Source organism: Apteryx rowi, unplaced genomic scaffold (assembly GCF_003343035.1).
Source record: "Apteryx rowi isolate R43461 unplaced genomic scaffold, aptRow1 scaffold_41, whole genome shotgun sequence".
In the NCBI taxonomy this organism is placed as follows: domain Eukaryota; kingdom Metazoa; phylum Chordata; class Aves; order Apterygiformes; family Apterygidae; genus Apteryx; species Apteryx rowi.
Window position 1 is genome coordinate 3650864 of NW_020450621.1, and position 18418 is coordinate 3669281.

At 49.8% G+C, this 18418-nt stretch overlaps 1 protein-coding gene across 4 annotated transcripts in view; it reads left to right on the forward strand.

Annotated features, from left to right (window-relative positions):
* The first annotated feature begins 3522 nt into the window (after nucleotides 1-3522).
* Nucleotides 3523-18418, forward strand: part of MYOCD (myocardin) — a 279089-nt gene continuing 264193 nt past the window's right edge. For 3 of the 4 annotated variants that reach the window (XR_003255188.1, XM_026075763.1, XM_026075765.1), the window contains exon 1: nucleotides 3523-4043. The gene's annotated coding sequence lies outside the window, so the exon portion shown is untranslated. The remainder of the gene's footprint in view (nucleotides 4044-18418) is intronic. The other variant, XM_026075764.1, reaches the window with a different exon arrangement.

Below are 18418 nucleotides of genomic sequence, written 5' to 3' on the forward strand. Positions count from 1 at the left end.
CACCTGCCCCGCTGCCGTGACCYGCAGAGGTTTGCAGCGCCAACAGGCAGATGGGGAGGGCAGCTGTGCTGCACGGGCAGCGAATGATCCCAAGCGTTGTCAGATTGCGCTGCCGCGGCCGGGAGAGGCGACTCAAGCCTTCTTCCAGCAACGTGGCAGCACTGGCCAGCCGAACTGCTCTGCGCCCTGAACCAGCTCGTCGCCGCAGGCTGCACGGCCCAGACGCCAGACCTGAGCCTCTGCCGTGGAGTGCTGTCAGCGCGCCGTGCTGATAAGATAAACTGAACACGTATGGAACTGACGAGGAAAGGAAATTCCACCTCTGGCGAGATCGTGTTATCCAGCCGCCTGCTGACTCTGCCTGACCCCATCACACAGCCAGCGTTCAGGCATCCCTCTGAAAACTTTCTGTGAAGTGGATCCAYAGCCCTTGCGGCTTGCAAAAGCCTCAGGAGAGCCACAGGGCCTGTATTCATGCAGATGCCCCTAGGCCTGGGGACTGGCGTGAGGGAGGATCTTGCAACCCCACACAGGAGCAAACCGCCAGAGCTTTTGGCAGCCTTCGCCACCTGAGGGCAGTGGGACTGGGTGCCACCAGCGTGCAGTGTCCTGGGGTCCTGCTCAGTCAGGCTGCAGGAAAAGGGATGAGAAGCCCAGTGTGGCCAGGCCTCTACACAGGTTTGCTGTGAGAGCTGGGCCCTCCTGGACTGAACTGGGAGCTCACAGAGCAGCATGTCGCAGGAAAGGTGCTAGTTTTGCTTCCCGCTCACCCCGGTCCAGCTCCCAGAGCTAGGGTGGGATTTAGGTGTCGGTATACCATTAATAGATCTCTCCCAGGCAAAGTGATTAGATGTGATATGAAATTAACTTCCACAGGGACCATCATGCCAGTTAGATTATTGTGGTAAGCCCTTTCCGGTCTCCAGCGTAGGTACCTCCTAGATCAGGAGCTGCCAAATGCAGCAGGCCTGTGTCCCAGAGACCTTGGATTGGTTTGCCAAAGAGCAGGAAGGGCTCCATTTATAAGCTGCCAGATAAACTAACCTGGTGGGAGACCAGGATTTATGGAAGAGCTGGAGAAGGGCCGGAGGGGAGGGTGGGGGCAGGGGGCAGAGGGAGATCTTGCTGCTGCGTTTGCCCTGCCAACAACTTCTGCACAGACTAAAGAGACATGTTTGTTAGTAAGAACAGCAGGTTCACAGCCGGGTGAGTTTACGGCAAGCAAGATATAAATAAATAGAAGAAAAAGGACTTCCCCACACAAGGAAGCGTCGTTCTGCCTGCCTTGGAAAGGCTGCCCTTAGGCTTGATGCTGGTCAGAAGAGGGCTCTCTTCTCGCCAGAAATAAGGCCATGTTGATTGCTTTCTTCAAGGAAATTACCTGCTGGTGTCAAAAAAACAGAAAGTGGAGGGGTCTTTTGGAAGCCTAAATGTTTGGGTGGTGGGACTGCAGCCACCATCATCCCTAGAGCCCATCACAGCCCCAAAGAGTGGCACATGCAGGGCACGTGTGGGTGGATGGGAGTTGCTGCCATTCTACTTTTTATTGATAAGGAGGAAGTACCAGAGAGAGAAAGTGTAGGACAGAGTCAGAAGAAACACTAGCAATATAGACAAAAAACCTAAAAGAGCTTTGGGGCTCAGTGTTAACGGGGAAAGCAGTTGAAGTCTCTGAGCAAAGACACTGCCTTTTGTCTGACTTCTCCTGTGTTCAGAAAACACAATTTTGCACAAGCAGAAAGGTTTGCATCTGAGAAGACCTTCTCTCTATCCAGGTTCTCTTCCTAACATCAGTAAACTGCAGACCTTTGGACTTCAGCCAAAGGCTGAGACCAAAAGGGGAAGCATTTTTGTAAAGGATATTAAAGCATTATATATGTGCTGCATTGGCACAGCTTTGCACAAGATAGGCTTAGGCTAGCATAAACCCAGAAAAGGAGTTGTATAGGTCATAAAGTGACACAGCTAGGGCGTTGAAGCATAAATGAAGTCAAAGGCATTCAGCAGCGCTTCATTCTTTACTCCCGAAGATCAAGGACTAAGGCTGGAGAAATCATGACCTTTGGGACCTGCTGTGCAGGTCCCATGGTGAGGACGATACAGTGAACATGCTAAAGAGCAGCTCCATTCCCAAGGTGATGCCATGACCCTGGGACATAGGGGAACAGGCTCATATGCACCCCCTTCCCCTCCCTTCCTGGCCCAGTGGTGCTCCCCAAAGCTGCCTTTTGGTACCCCTTGACCATAGCTGGTTGCTTCTGAGTGTGAGGGTCTGTGGGGTGTGGTGCTGTTGTGGCTGTATGGACACATGRCTGTGGTGTCTCACACTGGCCCAGGGCAATGACGGATGTACCCCAAAAGAAGGTAAGGAGGGACCAATCCTGACCTGTTCAGGTCGCAGGACCCCTCTTGTCAAGAAAGTTCTTGAGGCACAGTCATGCCTCTCCCTACCATGCATCTGTGCCCACGGTTTTACACTGAATATGTGGCATGACTGCTTGGTTATCATCCTCCAARCAGAGATCTCACTGCTCTGACTGCACCTCTTTCTCAAGAGCCCAAACACCCTACTCAAGAAATGTCAGACCACACTCATAAACCTCCCTTTTGCTCTGCTTTCCAAGCGGATAGACTGCTAGGTGTCCCAGCCAGGCCAGGCACTGTGACTTAGGACAAGAGCTGAATATTTTCCAACAGCAAATCCCAGCTCATCAAAACCTGGGCAGTTTGCCATGAAAAGGAGATCAGTTTCTCTGGTCAGGCAGGCTGCCCTTTCCGGGCAAATGGGGGTGCACCAAGGACTGGGACGTAAGGCATGTCTGAGTCAGGCAGGCACTGACACACAACTCGTTACCAGCTGGGTGGAATCCCTACCCACTCCTCACTACGTGGGGTAGGTCTTTTCCAACTGCACCTGCTTCCCCATACAAATATTAATGTATTTAATGGGTTGCTAAGAGGGGAAAGGTTGTGATTCTTGCAGGAGGTGGGAAAAGCACAGCAAAACCGAGACACCGCATTCAAGTCTGTGCTCTGTCGCAGTCTGATTTAAAGCAGGTAGCAAAGGTGTGGGGGTCTCGGGCCCTGCACTGCATGTACTGAAGCCAAACTCTCTGGGAATAGCTGGGGAGTTTCACAGGAGAAAACCAGCAAGTTTGCAGCGGATGAGAATAGGGAGCTGTCTCTAGAGGCGTCCCACACAACCCCAGAGCTTTTTGCATTTCACCAGTGAGTTCAGGTGGCTCTTCCTAAAAGGATGAATGGTGACCTCTGGAGCTTTTCTACTTCAAGGCAGAGAGAGCGACCACTTGGGATATTAAATCAAGGATTAAAAGGCAGGTGAAGGAGGAGGCAGCACAAGGCAGAGCAGAGAGTCCGCTCTGGAGGGACACGCACATCTGAAAGGAAGGCTGCAGCTACTGCTGTTATCTGAGCCCTGGCAGAGGAGGCTCCTCCTCTTCCTTAACTCTTGCAGAGTCAGGGAGCGAAGCCTGTGGTCCTGGGCTGCAGCTCGGGGCTGCCTGGTTTGCTGTGCACCGGGTGGGGGGAGCGCTTCACGCGGGGGAGCCCCAGGGCTGTGTGCTGACGGGGGACCACGGCCTCGCGCTGCCGGCGCGGCTGCAAGGTGGGGGACCACCCTTACTAACACGCTCCAACGCTCTGCTCACTCCTCGCGTGTTTGGATGCTCTCCCCACCCCTCACCTTGGGCCATAGCTCAGCAAGGTGAAAGTCTCCCCGCCARCCCCCTGCCACGGCCCACCGCAGCCAAGAACGCATGCCAGGCAAGTCCCCGGCCTTCTTTCCTCTGCAACGCGGGCTGCAAGAAGTTAATTTATTTTTGGAAAAGCAGCTCTCAGAGTTTGTCTAATTCCATCCGCACCAGCTCCTTTCACTCTATTTTAAACCAGTTCTTACTGTGCTTCAAGTTTATAAAAACAATCACTGCTCCCTGATAAAAGCAGCCCTAATCCTCGGAGAAAGCAACGAGTCACAAAAGCCGCATCTCCTCCAGGAAACTCTAGCTCAGCTGAAAAGTTCACAGGTAATTTGCATTTCATACTTAACGTCTTTCTGTTCTTGTAGCTGCTTTCTCACATGCGTGTTTAGCTATATAGACACAGGGCACTTACATAGGTGTCATCCAGTTCTCTAGGGAGATGGAGTGCGGTTAGACGTTATTGTTATCTGCTACTTACTCTTGGGTTATTGGCGGGGTCCTTGGTGGCCAGTGCACCTGGCAAGTCTTGGACTACGTGCAGACCTACATGGATCGTCCTGCTTGTTTGGGACAGAGTACAAGGTGCATTTTGCGAGTCAGGAGCTGGCCTGCCAGGAGTTCTCAGCAGGGAAACATGGAAAGATTTGGTAGCTGGCTTTGCAAAGGAGAGATGATGGTGAAGGGCCATGTGAGGTCTTCCCAAAGGCCAGGCTCTTGCTTTGTTGCAGCCGTTTAAAGGCTGTTCTGAAGGTTATTCTAATCCCGCTACCCAACCTTGCTCTAGACATTATCCCTCCCTGTGGGTCAGTCTGTGTGATGGCACCCTGCTTTTGTCCCTTTTGTTCGTGGTTTGATAGGAGGACCGTGTCACAGCTCTGTTAACTGTGGAGGGTCATTCTGATTATGCAGAACACTCGGCCGTTTAATGCCATTTCTCCATGACTCACCAATGCATCCCACTAGAACTGTTTAGAAAAGCTCCCAGCATCGCTCGTGCTCAGAAATCCAGGGCATTTACGGACCACTTTGTTTCTTTTAAATAAATGCATTGCAAAATGTTGCCTGACATAAACTACTGATCTCATTTGCTGAGCACTAAAGCTCTCAGAGAAGGGTCTGTCTTCCTCACGCTGTGGTTACTGGAGTTTCAGGGTTAATGCTTTCAAAAGCCCCGCCTTGGCAGCAGCGAAACAGTTACACTTCCAGGACAGTGAAACTGTGCAGGGAGAGGGGATGGGACTGCGCGTGCATTGCCAGGACGGGGCTTTGCTGATTCTCTCCTCTCCTCGCAGGCTGCACGACCCAGCCCTGTGCGCTTCCTCGCTCTGATCATCAGAGCCGTCTTCAGGGCACTTGCACGCGTCTGGGAAAAGGGGTGAAGCTTTGGGTTTTGGTGTTGTGTGCTATAACTGCTGCTTTCCTAAAATCCGTCTGGGACCTGGTCAACTTTCCCTACTGCCTGTTGATAAAACATGCATTATTTCAGCTCTGAGTAAAAAAAAAAAAGCACAGGAAAATGAAAGTTCTTTTTTAGAACTGAACAACCTGGTTTCTTCTGTAAATGATATTTGTCAGGTGACCTGAGGGACAAGCAAAAGCATCTGGGATCTAGGGACCACACATCCCTATCTCTGGTGCTGCTCTGTCCGTGTGTTTTGGTGGTCTAGTTTGCAGAGGAAGGGTAATTTGGTTACTGTGTGGTGTATGCAGGCTAAAAATAGTTTCCCTCTCATGCTCCATCTGAATGGGCAGCCACATATGACTGTACATGGATTTGTCTGATAGTCCCATTTCAGTGTAAGAGACAAAATATCTTAGTTATGGCTTTGTTCTTCAGCTAACAATGGGTAGCTAAAAATATCTGACTTTGTTCCACTCAATAAAGTTCTCTCAAGGGGAGACACTAATGTTATATTTTTGCCAGATTCATGCAAAATGCAGCCAAAAAAAATCCACATTTTTGCCAACAACTTTTCATAAAACATGTAACTAGCAAAAAACTTCACACTGTTCTGCGAGTGGGGCTTTGCTCTCTGCTGTGCAACAGCATCCTCGGGCTCGTGGCTGCCCCGCTCCCTGGAGGCATTCGAGGAGGGCAAGGCCTGGCTGCAAAAGAACCTCCTCCTCCTCCTCCTCCTCCTCCTTCTCGCGCCCTCCCGGCTGGACCGCGTTGCTCCCTTCCGTGAAGGCCCACACGCTGCCAAGCCTGCCGCTTCCACGTGGACCAGCACAGTCGGGCTCAGCAGGTACGCGGCTGAGTGCCGTGACAGTGGTGAGGCAGGGCGACACTGCCTGCTCGTGCCTGGCTGGGGGAGAGTGCCCGAACGCTGCTAGTGGCAGCTGTTTGGTGGTCGCTGTGGTCTCGATCCAATTTCCGTATTTCCCAGTTTATGGCAGTCAGGCCTGGAGGCCAGCCAAGCCAGCCTGGTCCCACTGTGCAAGCACTGTGTGCRCATTAAAAGCCTGGCACAGCCTGCCTCAAAGTGCTTGCAGCCTGACAGCCAAGAGGAAACTAGCAGAGACCTCACTGGGCTGGCACAGGCTCTGCGGAAAGGAATATGTTGGGCCCTCCTGYGCTCGCCCCCATCTCCAACTAAAAACTTCCCCTCCCCACTGCTTCCACCGTCCCCAGTGCCTTCCCTCTGGCTGCTGTGCTGCACCATTCGTAACTGCACCCAGGCAATGGGTCAGTCAGGAAAGCAGGAGGCCAGGGTAGAAGAGAAGGGGTGCTTGCAGAGGGGTATGTGCGCACTTAATGATAAAGCACGGCAAAGGCAACAGCTAGGAAGCTCCTGGCCAAGCGATCCCATCCCTTATGCCCATGGCRGGCTGTGCTGGTCAGCCTGCTCTTTGGGTAACACAGCAAACTCCCTCCCGCACTGCCTTGTCTGGCTTTGCAGCTGGTGGGCAGAGCAGATCTGGGAGACTCCAACTGAGAAAATCCCTCTTTCCATATTGAAACTGTTTTTGCTGAGTAAGCAGCTGCTCTGCTTGTAATATGCACCTTGCTTTCTGATTTACACATGTCCAGGCTCAACTGTACCTCATTTTGCTTTAGACTGGAGAGCTGTCCACCAGGTATTTGTTGAGTGGGACCAAGTCTCATTTTGCTTTGTCTAGCATAAGACCTTGGGTTTCTTATATCTCCCACTGTACAGTGATTTTCTAGTCTGCAGATCATTCTTGTATCTCTTTTTTGAACCTGTTCCAGTTTTCCAGCATCCCTCCTGTTGTGTAGACACAATGACCAGTAATGATGTGCCCAATTCTGCATGCCTTTCTCTGTACTATATTTGACTTCCAAGCCATAATGCTACATCAGGAACTCCTATTCAACTGGTCTTGACTGTGCCCCCCTTCCTGTGACCTTGTCTCTTCTCTGGGTTCCCTTGATTTTGCATGTGTCTGTGTTAAACACTATTGGGATTCAGGCTCCTGTGGTAGTAAAGTTTCAGGAGAAGCTTAGAGATGGACAAGAGAGGARTTTTGTGTGTTGTGGCAGGAGTGGTCCCGCTATGGAAAGAGTTCAGAAGTGCTTTGATGTTCCTGAGGGGTAAAGGCAGAAGTGGTTCTAGAAAGGAGCACTGCCATGGTCACTTGGTGAGGGTTGTCTTATGTGGGCTAAAGAAAGGCCAGTGGAGCTGGGTTTAATTGCAATGAGTAGCTGAAACTATTGATAGGGGAGAGATRCAATCAGGGAAGTAGGCCAGGAGAGGACTCTACATGGCTTTTCCACCTGTTGTGGCTGAAACAAAGCCTCCTTTGCCTGGTGGTTAACCTGGCCCCTTCACCACTCTGGGYGTGAAGTGGTTGGCTCTGCAAGTTGCGGAGGACCTGTCTCCTGCTCAGAAGGCTGAGGTTCTAAAAGTTGGCTGCCTGCCCTGGGTGGACAAGTGTGTCTTTTGGGAACAAGACACTGCTTGAAATGATTCACGCAGGTTTTGATGCTGTAGTATTCACAGAATGTACATGCTTTATTTCTTGGCCTTATTACCTGTTATTGGAGAGAAACTAAGTTAATGTACTGGATTTTAGAAGGCGAAGAGATCCAGCCCTTGGGTGAATACATCAGCTGTGGGTCAGGCCATGCAGGCCATGGTGGAGGCACTCAGAAGCCTCTCCGCCAGTCAGGAYGCATTATAATAAGACCAGGAGTGGCCTCAACACTACCAGGCCATATCTGAGGGGCTGTTGGAAAAGAGTGAGGGCCATGTGTCAGACTGAGCAGTCTGGCAGGCCACAGGTCAGTTCTCTAGGGTTGGGAGCAAGGGAGCAAGAAGTTCATTGCTGAGTCTAGCTGTGATGTGGCTGAATCTGGACATATTTCCTCAGGGCCTCAAGCCCAGSAGCACCAGCCATGAGTTAGGAATACCTTGGACCAGGAATGCAAAAAGAGAACAGAGAGCCCTGACCTGAAGAGCAGGGAACTATGGGGATGTTGCTCTGCAGATGTGGTATGTTTTTGACCAGATTGTAAGTCACCTCCCCACGTGCCTTTGAGCTCCAGGCAAGCTGATTTTGTGTGTCCATGAGCACAGGCTGTCAGGCATATGCGGGTGCTGGCTGACACTGGGCAGTTTGCAGATGGCTCCCTGCTTCCTGGGACTCAATATGTTGTCCCACAGTGTCCAGCTGGGGACCTCATTCATGGTGCAGGCACAAAGCTTCCCTCTCCTGTTGGCCCATACAGCACAGTTGTGCTGGCAGACAGTTCACAAATACAGCACAAGCCCTTGCACCCAATGAAGCTGTGTGCTGAGCAACCGGCTCTTCTGGCTGCCTGTCTGGACCTTTGTGGAAGGGGCAGGAGACAAATTCAAAATCTGTTTGGCTGAGGTGATCCCAGGAGAGCAGATTTATCTGGTAAGTCTGCAGAGCCTGAGACTTCCTCCATACTTTGTGTCTGCTGTAGAAGCTCCTCCATTTTGAGATTGCCCAAATGGCTGTTGAAYCTCAAAGGTCAATGCAGGCACTGACATTCAGGAGCGTGATCCTAAACACCCCTCTCAGGTCGTTGTGGTTCCAAGTGCCTGCTGATAGCCTTGCACTCTGGGGGTAGAGCTGTTTCCTTCTCTGTGACAGCCCACCTTTCATTGACTTGACTCAGTTGTTTCATCCTCTAACACCCATTACCCAGGTGAGTAGCTTTGTCTGCCCTTTGCCTGGAAGTGGGGACACTGTAGCCAGGAGAGCAAGTTTCATGGGAAAAGCAGGGAGAGGGAACCTCTATACTAGTCCTTCCTTCTTAACCATCATTGAGCTGTTTTTTTCTCCAGGTGACAACAGTGCAAGAAATGCAGTCAGGGAAGGCAAGGAAAGATCTTGTGACCATACCCAGGCACTGATACCTGGGTTGGGGAACAGTTTGGCATTGCAGACCCCGCCTGCTCTGTACTTCAGCATCTACCTTCCAACAGCTGCCAGGAGATGGATGGCTCTGGCTTACAGGAGGAGTGGTGGAGCTGGGGCACTACACATAGGAGATTGATCCAACCATTGGAGGATACTCCTTTGGGACCTTCTAGCCACCTCTTGGTGTCTGCATGGCCCCAAGGTGGGATCTCATGATTAGGGGTTTATGCATGTGGTCTCACAATGATCTGCTGTTGTTATCTCTTATCTCATGAGCTGGTGCTGCTCATTAGATGCTGATGGTTTAATTAAAGCTGCAAGGTAATTTCTGAGAATCTCAGRTGGGATCATGCTGTCTGGATATTCCAGGCTCTGTTCTGTGTGTGGTGCACATGGCTTCCTGGTCAGTACGTTCTTCTCCTTGGGTTCGTGGAGCACATGGAGATCTTCTGTCAGGATTGTTTTCATATCCAGCCACTGGTGCTTGGCACATGATCCTGAAGACAGAATACCCAGTGCAGTGACCTTCACACTCTGGCAACTTCACCTGGGACCTGCCTACCTCCATCCTGCCATGTGTCCCAGACATACAGGAGCCACCAGCTTGGTGCTGTCTCCATTGTCCTCCTGGAGAAGGCACCAGGGCAGGGAAAGTACATCTGCTTTAAATTCATTCTCTGACTCATGATGATTTATGTCCCAACCCCAAACCAAAAATAAAAGCTGCTTGCATGGGCATTGTTGGAACAGACATACAGGACTTATCAGCTGTGCCCCAGGAACTTCCTGACTTCTGACCTCATCCTGAGGGTGTGACAGCCACGAACATCCTGCAGTCAGTAATGGAGATGTGCCCTCTCTTTGAATATCAGGGCGCAGGGTTTGCTGCATCTCCTGCAGGGCTGGCAGTCAGTGTCTGGATCCTCAAAGCCCAGTGTGCTGTGGGTGAGGTTGTCTCCTCTACAGACAGAGTTCTGCCTAACAGAGAGCAGGCAACCTCTCAAACAGCTGATTTTTGCTAGGAAAATGTTTGTCTACCAACACACTGTGCAGTGTGATTCCTAGCACCTATCTCTGGGGMATCTCTGGCTGGCCCATAGGCACACAATGAGGGACCAATAGATGCGTTTGCAGAGCTGGGCAGGAGTTCAAAGAGCTAAAATAAAATCTAGGCTAAAATGAGCAGGTTTTCCCACACATCCCTCAGGCCAGCCAGAGAGTAGCCCAGCCTGCTGCACCATGGAGGGGAGGACAGGCAGAGACCCTTTGTCCAGGGTCTGGCTTTGATGTCAGAGAGGTCATGGGATCCCTCATCCCAGCCTCTGCAGAAGGGCAGGGAAGGAAGAGCCAGGGCTCCCCCCTGTACACCCCACTCAGAGCAGAGTGGAGCTGGGGTAAGAGGATCCTGAACAGATCTCTGAGCTGCTGCTACTGCTTTGAGCATCATCACCACCATCATGGGGACAATTCTGTCCTGGCAACAGGCAGGCACTGCCCTCCATGCCACCTGGGCTGGAGCCAGCAGAGACTCAGACCTACCCTTGTCCCCTTGGACAGGCAGCGTGTCCCCAAGGCAGGCACTGAGAGAAGAAGGAGCACAGCAGTGATTTGGAACTGGAAAGTGTGTTGCCTGCTGGCTTCTCTTCTTCCCCATTCAGGGGATGGGGCAGCTCCCAAGCCTGCAGAGGAGTCCTGGTATGGCAGGTATCCCCATCCTGCTCTGTGCCAAGTCCACTGACACTGTRCCGGGGCTGAGGTTATCAGAGAGAGGTTTAAAATGGTTCTGTGTCTCCTGAACTCTGGCTGGCAGACGTGGCCTGGTATTTCCCTAGGTCATTCCCTGACAGCCTGGGGCACTGCATGTGAAAGATGTGTTTCACCATCCAGGGAAGTATCTGTTGGCACCTTTGTAGGCACCTTCTTTCTCTTATCACAGTCGTGACCTGTCTTGTTTGCRGCCCCAAGCTGCTGCTATGACCGCTGTCTGTGCAAGCTCCCCAGTTTCCCCTAGAGCCCAGCACAGGGCTCTGGCACCCCAACCCACACTGGCTCCTGCTGTTCTCTGGATCTATTCTGACATGGCACAGTGCAAGTAGCAAGAGACCATGGGACTGCCCCATGGAGTGGTCCCAGCCTCAAAAACCTCCTGTTTGGGTGTCACAAGTCAGGTGTGGGACTTGTGATAGTTCTGCGTTTGGACCTCCACCAGTGTCTGCTAGCACTCTGAACACAGTGCCCAGGGAGGTTCCTCATCATCTGGAGTCCCTGAGGACTCAGATCAAGAGGAGACGGGATCTTGGGTTTGCACTCTGCAGCTCGGTGAGCATCATCCAACCCAAATGTAGGCTCTGACCTCTAATGAGGAAGTCTGCCCAAGTCTCTCTGCCTGTTAGCAACATGAATGGTGTCCAGCCTGCCACCAGCCTGATACTCTTCATACCCAACGAATAGCTGGGGGCTTCACACACACCTGTGAGTTCACCAGATACCTGTCTAGGTTGGACTTCTGGCATCTTGCAATGTTCCCTTTGTAACGTTCCTCTCATCATGTTAGAGCTTGCTCTAAAGCCATCGCTGCTCTCTCTCTTGCCATCAGTGTGAACTCAGGATTATCCTGTTTCCTCCGTGCCACTGCCCAGCCTTGTCCCAGTCTCACATGGAGTAAGTGTAAAGGGTTGTCTGGAGAACTGGTGTGGATTTGCTCTGGTGCAGGGGAGATTAAAGAAATGTGGTGCTTGCAAAATACCTCCAGCAGTGGCATTTCAGTCCAGTTTGCTCTGGTTCAATTCTCCCTCTCTCTTCCCCAGCAGCATGCCCGTGCTGTGCAGAAGGCTGTTCTGCAGGAAAACTGTCCCAGTGCCCTCCCCAGTGAGAGCCCAGGGCCTCCTACTCTCCTTACAGCCCACCAGTCCCATTAACTGCAGAACCAGTTTTACTCTTATGTCATTTCTCAGGCCTCTCAAGGCCGATCCATTCCACACACTGCTGTGGTCAGTGGCAGGAAAGAGAAAAGAGTGACTACAGCCTATTCAGGATGGCAGGCTGGCAAACCCTCATCAGAGGAGCACCTCTGCTCTTACAATGAATTTGTGAGCAACAGGGTGCCTCCATTCCCATAGCATGTTACTCCCAAACTGACTGAGTTTTGCACCTTTCCTGCATTTATAAGAGCTAAATTGCTGCTGAGGTAGGGCAAATAGTCAGGAAATCAGGCTAAACATCTCCCCATAGGAGGCAGATTAGAAGTGAAAGCACAGCAAGTTTCAAGACTTTCCTACAAGGACTTGCTGAAATGCAGATGGACCTGGAGATGAAAGAGGTGAAGAGAGCACATGGACCCAATAGGGTGTGGAACAGGATCCAGTGCATGTCTGTGCGTGATGTTCCCTATCTGCACTGCGGGCTAATGCARTAAATCAAAGCGGATCACTAGGAGAAGGCCTGTCAGAGCAGGTCATTTCACAGGCTTTGACATCGGCCAGCCAGCTGCTGGATGGGGCATATGGAGTTTGTTTAACTACCAGCAGCAGCGTGTATTGCCTGGGTCCAACAGCTCATTTTGCAGTGCAAGTAACAATAACATCCATTTGTAGTTGATGGAGGGTTGCAGTACCATGTGGGATTTGCTCTCAGCTCAGGAAATGTTCCTGGGAAAGTCTTTTCCCTCCCAGTGTTAGAAGAAGAGGCTTGACTCCTTTCTGAAGTGGGACAATGAATAATATCTCCCGAGAGATGTGGCAAAAGCTGTGAAACAGCCTCACATAGCTGTGAGCTCCAGCTCAAAGGATCCTGCTGTGTTCTGTCCCTGGAAAACTTGCAGTGTCTTATTTCTACTCAACAAACAGCACGTAGGCATCTCCACCAGCGGCTGTCATCACTACCCCAAGAAGTCGTCCTGGCATGCCGTACGGAGTCCCCGGGTTCAAAACTGACAAACTGCTCCCTCCCCTGAGACCGTGTTTTCTCTGCTGCACAAGCGTGTGTGTCCTTGCGCTGCACAGRGTTTCCCGCTTGCGTTGTGTTTCTGTGGCTGACCCAGTAAAGGACAGAAGTGGTTGCAAATAGCTCTTTGAATGCTGAACTGCCATCAGCACAGCCAGGCCTGGTGCTCTCTCAAACCTCACTGCTAAATGGAGTTCAAATGACAGAAATGGTCCTGGAAGTGGTATTTGAGCTTGGCAATTTTTTTATGCTGTTCCTTATTCATCCCTGCTCCACTGTTCCACTGTCTCTTTCTATTTCTCCAGGATTTTGAGTAAGGTGGGTTCAGGCCTATGTCCACTAGGCTCCTTTAGTAAAAGTCCTGCAGAACAACCAAGACTCCTGGGACTGCATACTTCCCCATCGCAATATGGTGCCTTTGTGAAGCAAAACGTTTTCCTCCTCTGATTAGTAGTGCAATCAAATGAAAAGTGAAGTAGGTGTATAATTCCTTTACCCCAATTGCACAGCCCTTCCGGCAGGGATTGTCTCATGTCTGCGTGGCACCCAGTGCAATGGGACTGCATTCCTGCTACGTCCTAGAAGTAGGATAATATTAGTGAGCGGTACCGTTCACGTTTTCCCAGAGCTTTGTCCTGTAGTTACATTTCATCTTCAGGGATGTGTGATAAGGAAAGGCAGACACACAGGCTTTCAGAAGGGTTTCTGAAGACACTCCTTAGCTCAGTTAGAATTAGCAGGATGCAGACTGTGCCAGTAATATGTATCCCTACAGATACTGCCAGCCTTATTCCTCCTTCCATACATCTATCTGCCAGAGGTCTCCTGCCCTTCAGCCAAGACACTGCCTCTGCCTCTCATCTGTCTTCTTCTGTCAACTCCGGATGTAGCCTCACTTCCTACTCATGGAGTCTCTTGCTGTCTTTTGTGCAAGTATTTTCCTTACTCCTCTTCTGAAACCACAGTATATCTCAGATATACAATCATCTCTTTCCTGATTTTTCTGCCCCTTCCTTAGCTCTCAGCATTTGTATTTTCAAGGGGCTGCACAATGCTTCATTCCTCTTGTTTTCTCTCTCCTATTGCAGACTCTGCTCCCATGCAGACAAGCTGGAGAAAACAGCAGAAGCAGACAGCTGAGGGGCAGAGGCAGAGTCGCAACTGAGGGGCAGTGTTTGCCCGCAGTTGCTGCCTGAAAATGTATCTGTTAACTGCTGTGTTCCCTCTGAGGCACCTCCCAAGTGTCTTGTTTTGGGTTAAGCGTTGGTGGGCTCCTGAGCCAAAGCCTCTGGCTCCTGTGGCCAAGTGCAGGAAGCAGACAGAACCAAAAGGTGTAGAGATCCTGGGCACTGCATGGTCAGGGCACCAGGGTCTGGGAGTAGTAAAGGGACAGGGTTCATGTTTGGGACCACTACACATCATTTTCTTGGAGGGGAGGTGCATTTAGTTCAGTCTCTGGTGCAGGAGGATCCCTGCTGTTGCAACTACAGTGCTGCCATTACTAAAATGAGAGCAATTATTATTAAACCCAGGACATAAAGAGTGTCCTGAGGGCTGGTGCTYATAGCAGTTAACCCTTAGCACACAGGCAAGCCTAGACAAAGAGATAAGGGATGTCTAAGCCCAGGGTGGGAGTCATCAGCTTTTTGCAAAAGAGCCCTTGTTTTGCACTCTGTAGTTCTGCAGTGGTCTTGACTATAAGCCCATGCAGGCTCTTCTGTTGGAGATTTTCACCCATATAGTGTGCTTGGTAGTGTCTGCTCCTCTGCACTGCATTCTCCAGGGCCATCTGACTGCAGCACGCACGCTCTGGGCTGCCCAACTCCCCAGCCATTTGTCACGGAGAAATTTAACTTTCTGAAGTCTGCAAGCTTGCTAAGAATAAACTTAATAAATTAGTGAGCATATTTAAAGTGCACCACTGCTCGCTGATCTGGCATTTTAATCTACTTGTGAAGCTATCCAGAGTGTTTGCTCAGCGTGTGGCCAAGTTCTGAAATATTTGCATGCTGCTATTGTCAGTACATCTTCTGACCCTTTGCAAAAGGATGGCAGGAGGAGTGAATTTATAAGAATCTTCCACTGGCGAAGGTAGCGGAGTCGTTCCTGCTAACACACTCAGTAGAGTTATCTCCCTTAGATCATCTTTGCCTGTTATTCCGATCTGGTGGATGAGATACTATTAAACAACGCAGCTGTGTTTTATGCTCTCCAGGGCTACATATCCTCTTCAGTGACACACATTCTTCGCAGGTCAGTTGTAAAACATGTTTGATGTTGGCACATAGGCAGCCTGAGCAAACCAAAGCTACTCTTTCCACTTAGGAATGACGGCAATCATAGCTGCAGGTTAGACTGGCCTCTGACCTGTTAAGGCAAGAAATGACCTGCTGGTTTCCTTCCTGCCTCTTCCCTGTGGCCACAGAGAGGTGGGCAGAGGGGAGGAGGGAGCATGCAAGGAGGACAAGGACCAAACTGCTGTGCTCAGGGCAGCAGGAGCTGGTTCTCCCACCCTCATCCTCTGCCTTGATTCAACAGCTTGGATAATGGCCCCTCCACAGAATGGCTTTGCCTTTCCACAAGCTGCCTGTTTCTGGCCAACTTATGAGGATTCACAAAACCATGATGAAATGGAGGAAGAAGCCCTCAGCTCTCTAAAGGGAATCCTTGGCTGTGCTTCTTTCTGTGACCACTTCCATGCTCTGGTATGCACCTGGTATAGGCTCTGACCCCACAGGGTTGACCTGTGCCTACAGTCTTTACACATCTCCTGAAGCTTCCAGCACTGTGAGCAGGACCAAGAGATTTCCAGTTTCTGGGCAGAGCCATAGGTCTCTTGGCTCTAAGGCACGAAGAAGACTTAAGTGTTTTTCAGTATCGCAAGGTTAAGTGACAGAACTGGGCAGGGAACCCAGGAGTCCCAGGTCACAGTCTCACTGCATGAAAGTTGGCATTTCTAGATAATGAATCACTATTTTAGACATCTAATTAGCACATAATTAGTTGTTTCATAAACACCACTGACTATAAAGGCTATACTTGCTCACCAAAGTATGGACAATGAAAAAGAAGTCTAACCGGATGACTCCCATCCTTCTCAATATTGAGAGGTCAGATTTTCTGATGAAAAACTATTTTGCTGAAAAATTGCTAATATAAGTTATGGAAAATGGATATTGACAGAAGCTCTTCCTGTGCATGGGGCCCAAACAAGCCTTCAAAGCCTGGGCAGATGATAGGCCAGTCCTCAATACGTGATGACATGTGATAAGAGTCTGAGCAACCGTGAAGGTGGCAGTGCTGGAGCCAGGGACTGAGGAAGTGGCTGGGATAAGACTTCAGAGGGCAAGCTAATAGCTGGGTTTGGGCCACAGTGAGTCAGGTGAGTCCCTACCTGGACATCTAAAGAGAACAATAAGGAAGACAGCTTGAGAAGCAGGTTTAGGGGAAGACCAGCATTAGTTAGAACTCAGGTAGGAGTCAAGAGCCAGAGCCAAGCTTTGAGAGAAAGCCTGATTCTCAGTTAATTGTGGGTAAAAAACCCTAAGAATTTGAAAAGAAATATTGTCAAGAACAAAAACCTTATTCTTGCAAAAAATAATTGAGAAAAAAGTTGATTTGGAAGAGGGTAGAAAAGGGGAGTCACAAAAGAGAAACCAGAGCAATTAGATCCATAAAGGATAAGGTGAGGTAGAGGCCACAAATGCCTTGGTGTGACAAGTAAGCAGTGATTGGATGGGGAAGGAAGTCACCATGTCCTAAGAATTGCCCCACCCTCAGCAGAAGGACCACCTGCCCAGGTGCCTGTCCCTTCTAGAATTCATGACATGTCATTTTTCAAACTGTTTTTTCTTTCTAAAAATGACCATAACACAACCTTCCCTACTTCATGCTGGAGGCCTATTCAGCCTGTGTCACTGTATGACTGTTCTGTGGTGCAACCCCCAGGTCCCACCAAGGGACCAGGCATTTGCACCAAGTTCAAAATGCCCATGGGTACCAGGCTCCCATGTTGAGGATGTCCTAAGAAACAGCTCTGGGGAGAAGGAGAGTCAAGGTCACTTCTGGTGCACTTGATGATTTCATAAAACCACTGTGATGATTCACCTCTTTTGGCTCTATGAAGTCCCTCTAGATCTAAAAAATGGACCTTTTTTTTTGTGTGTCACACATATCACTAGGGAAAATGCTCATGTTGAAACTTTTGCTGGTGATGATGTATGAATCAAAGGAAACAGTGGGACTCATTCCCTGCCTGTAAGTATGACCTGAGTGAGCAAGAGTAGTGAGGAAACCATATTCGGAGTTATTTTTCATTGTTCTTTGGATTATGAGGCCTGCAGATATTTTTGTGGTTATCCAGTCTGGTTACCAGGTATAATCTGAGCTGCAAGACTATTTTGTGCTTATTCCTGTTTCAACCAGGGCTATCCTTTAATGAAGCAACTAAGCATGATATAACATTTGATAATGATGAAAATTTCAGCACTGCCTTGGGCAAGTTGTTCCAGTTAACTACCCTTGTGGGTATTAAGCGTTGTGCCTTTTTACTAGTTTCAATTTGCCTAGCTTCAGCTTCCAAATATTGGATCATGTTAAATCTGCTAGGTTGGAAAGTCTTCTGTAAGGAAATACATGTGGTCTAGATACAGCAGAGCCTGTTTTTTGGAAAGCAGAGCAGACTGAGTTCTGAAAGTCTCCCACTGTAAGGCTGGTTCTCTTTAATCACTTTTCATGGCTCTTCTCCCGGTCTATTAACATCCTGGTGAACAATGAGCATCAGAACCAGGTGCTGGGTGGAGTGGTCCAGTAGCAAGCACTCAAATGAAGAGTAGTATGATTTCTTTGCTGCCCTTCAAGGCTGCTGTCCAAGGAATGCAGTGGCCTTCTGGCCACATTCACATGCAAGGGGGATATGATCAGCTCAAGCTTTACCAGACTCCCAAAGGTCTCATAATCACTGCTCCCCAGGACAAAGGATCCTGCCTTGTATACATGGCTGATAGTCTGCGTTCTTTGTTCCTAGATGTATGACTATATTTGGCTATATTAACTATCTGCTTGTGCCCAGTTTAACCAGCAACTCAGGCCATTCTGTAGCAGTGATCTGGCTTCTTCATTATTTGCCAGTCTCACAATCTCTGTGTCATCAGCAAACTTTGCCACAAATGATTTAATATTTTTTTCAGATCATTGATAAAAATGTTGACTAKCATAAGGCCAAGAACTGACCCCTGGGGAACTCCACTAAATCCGCCCCTGCTGGGTGAGGAGTTCCCATTTACAATTGCATCTGAGACCCATCACCCAGCCAGCTTTTAAACCATTTAATATGTGCCATGTTGATTGTGTTTTGTTCTAGTTTCTTAACCAAAATGTCATACAGTACCAAGTCAATTGCCTTG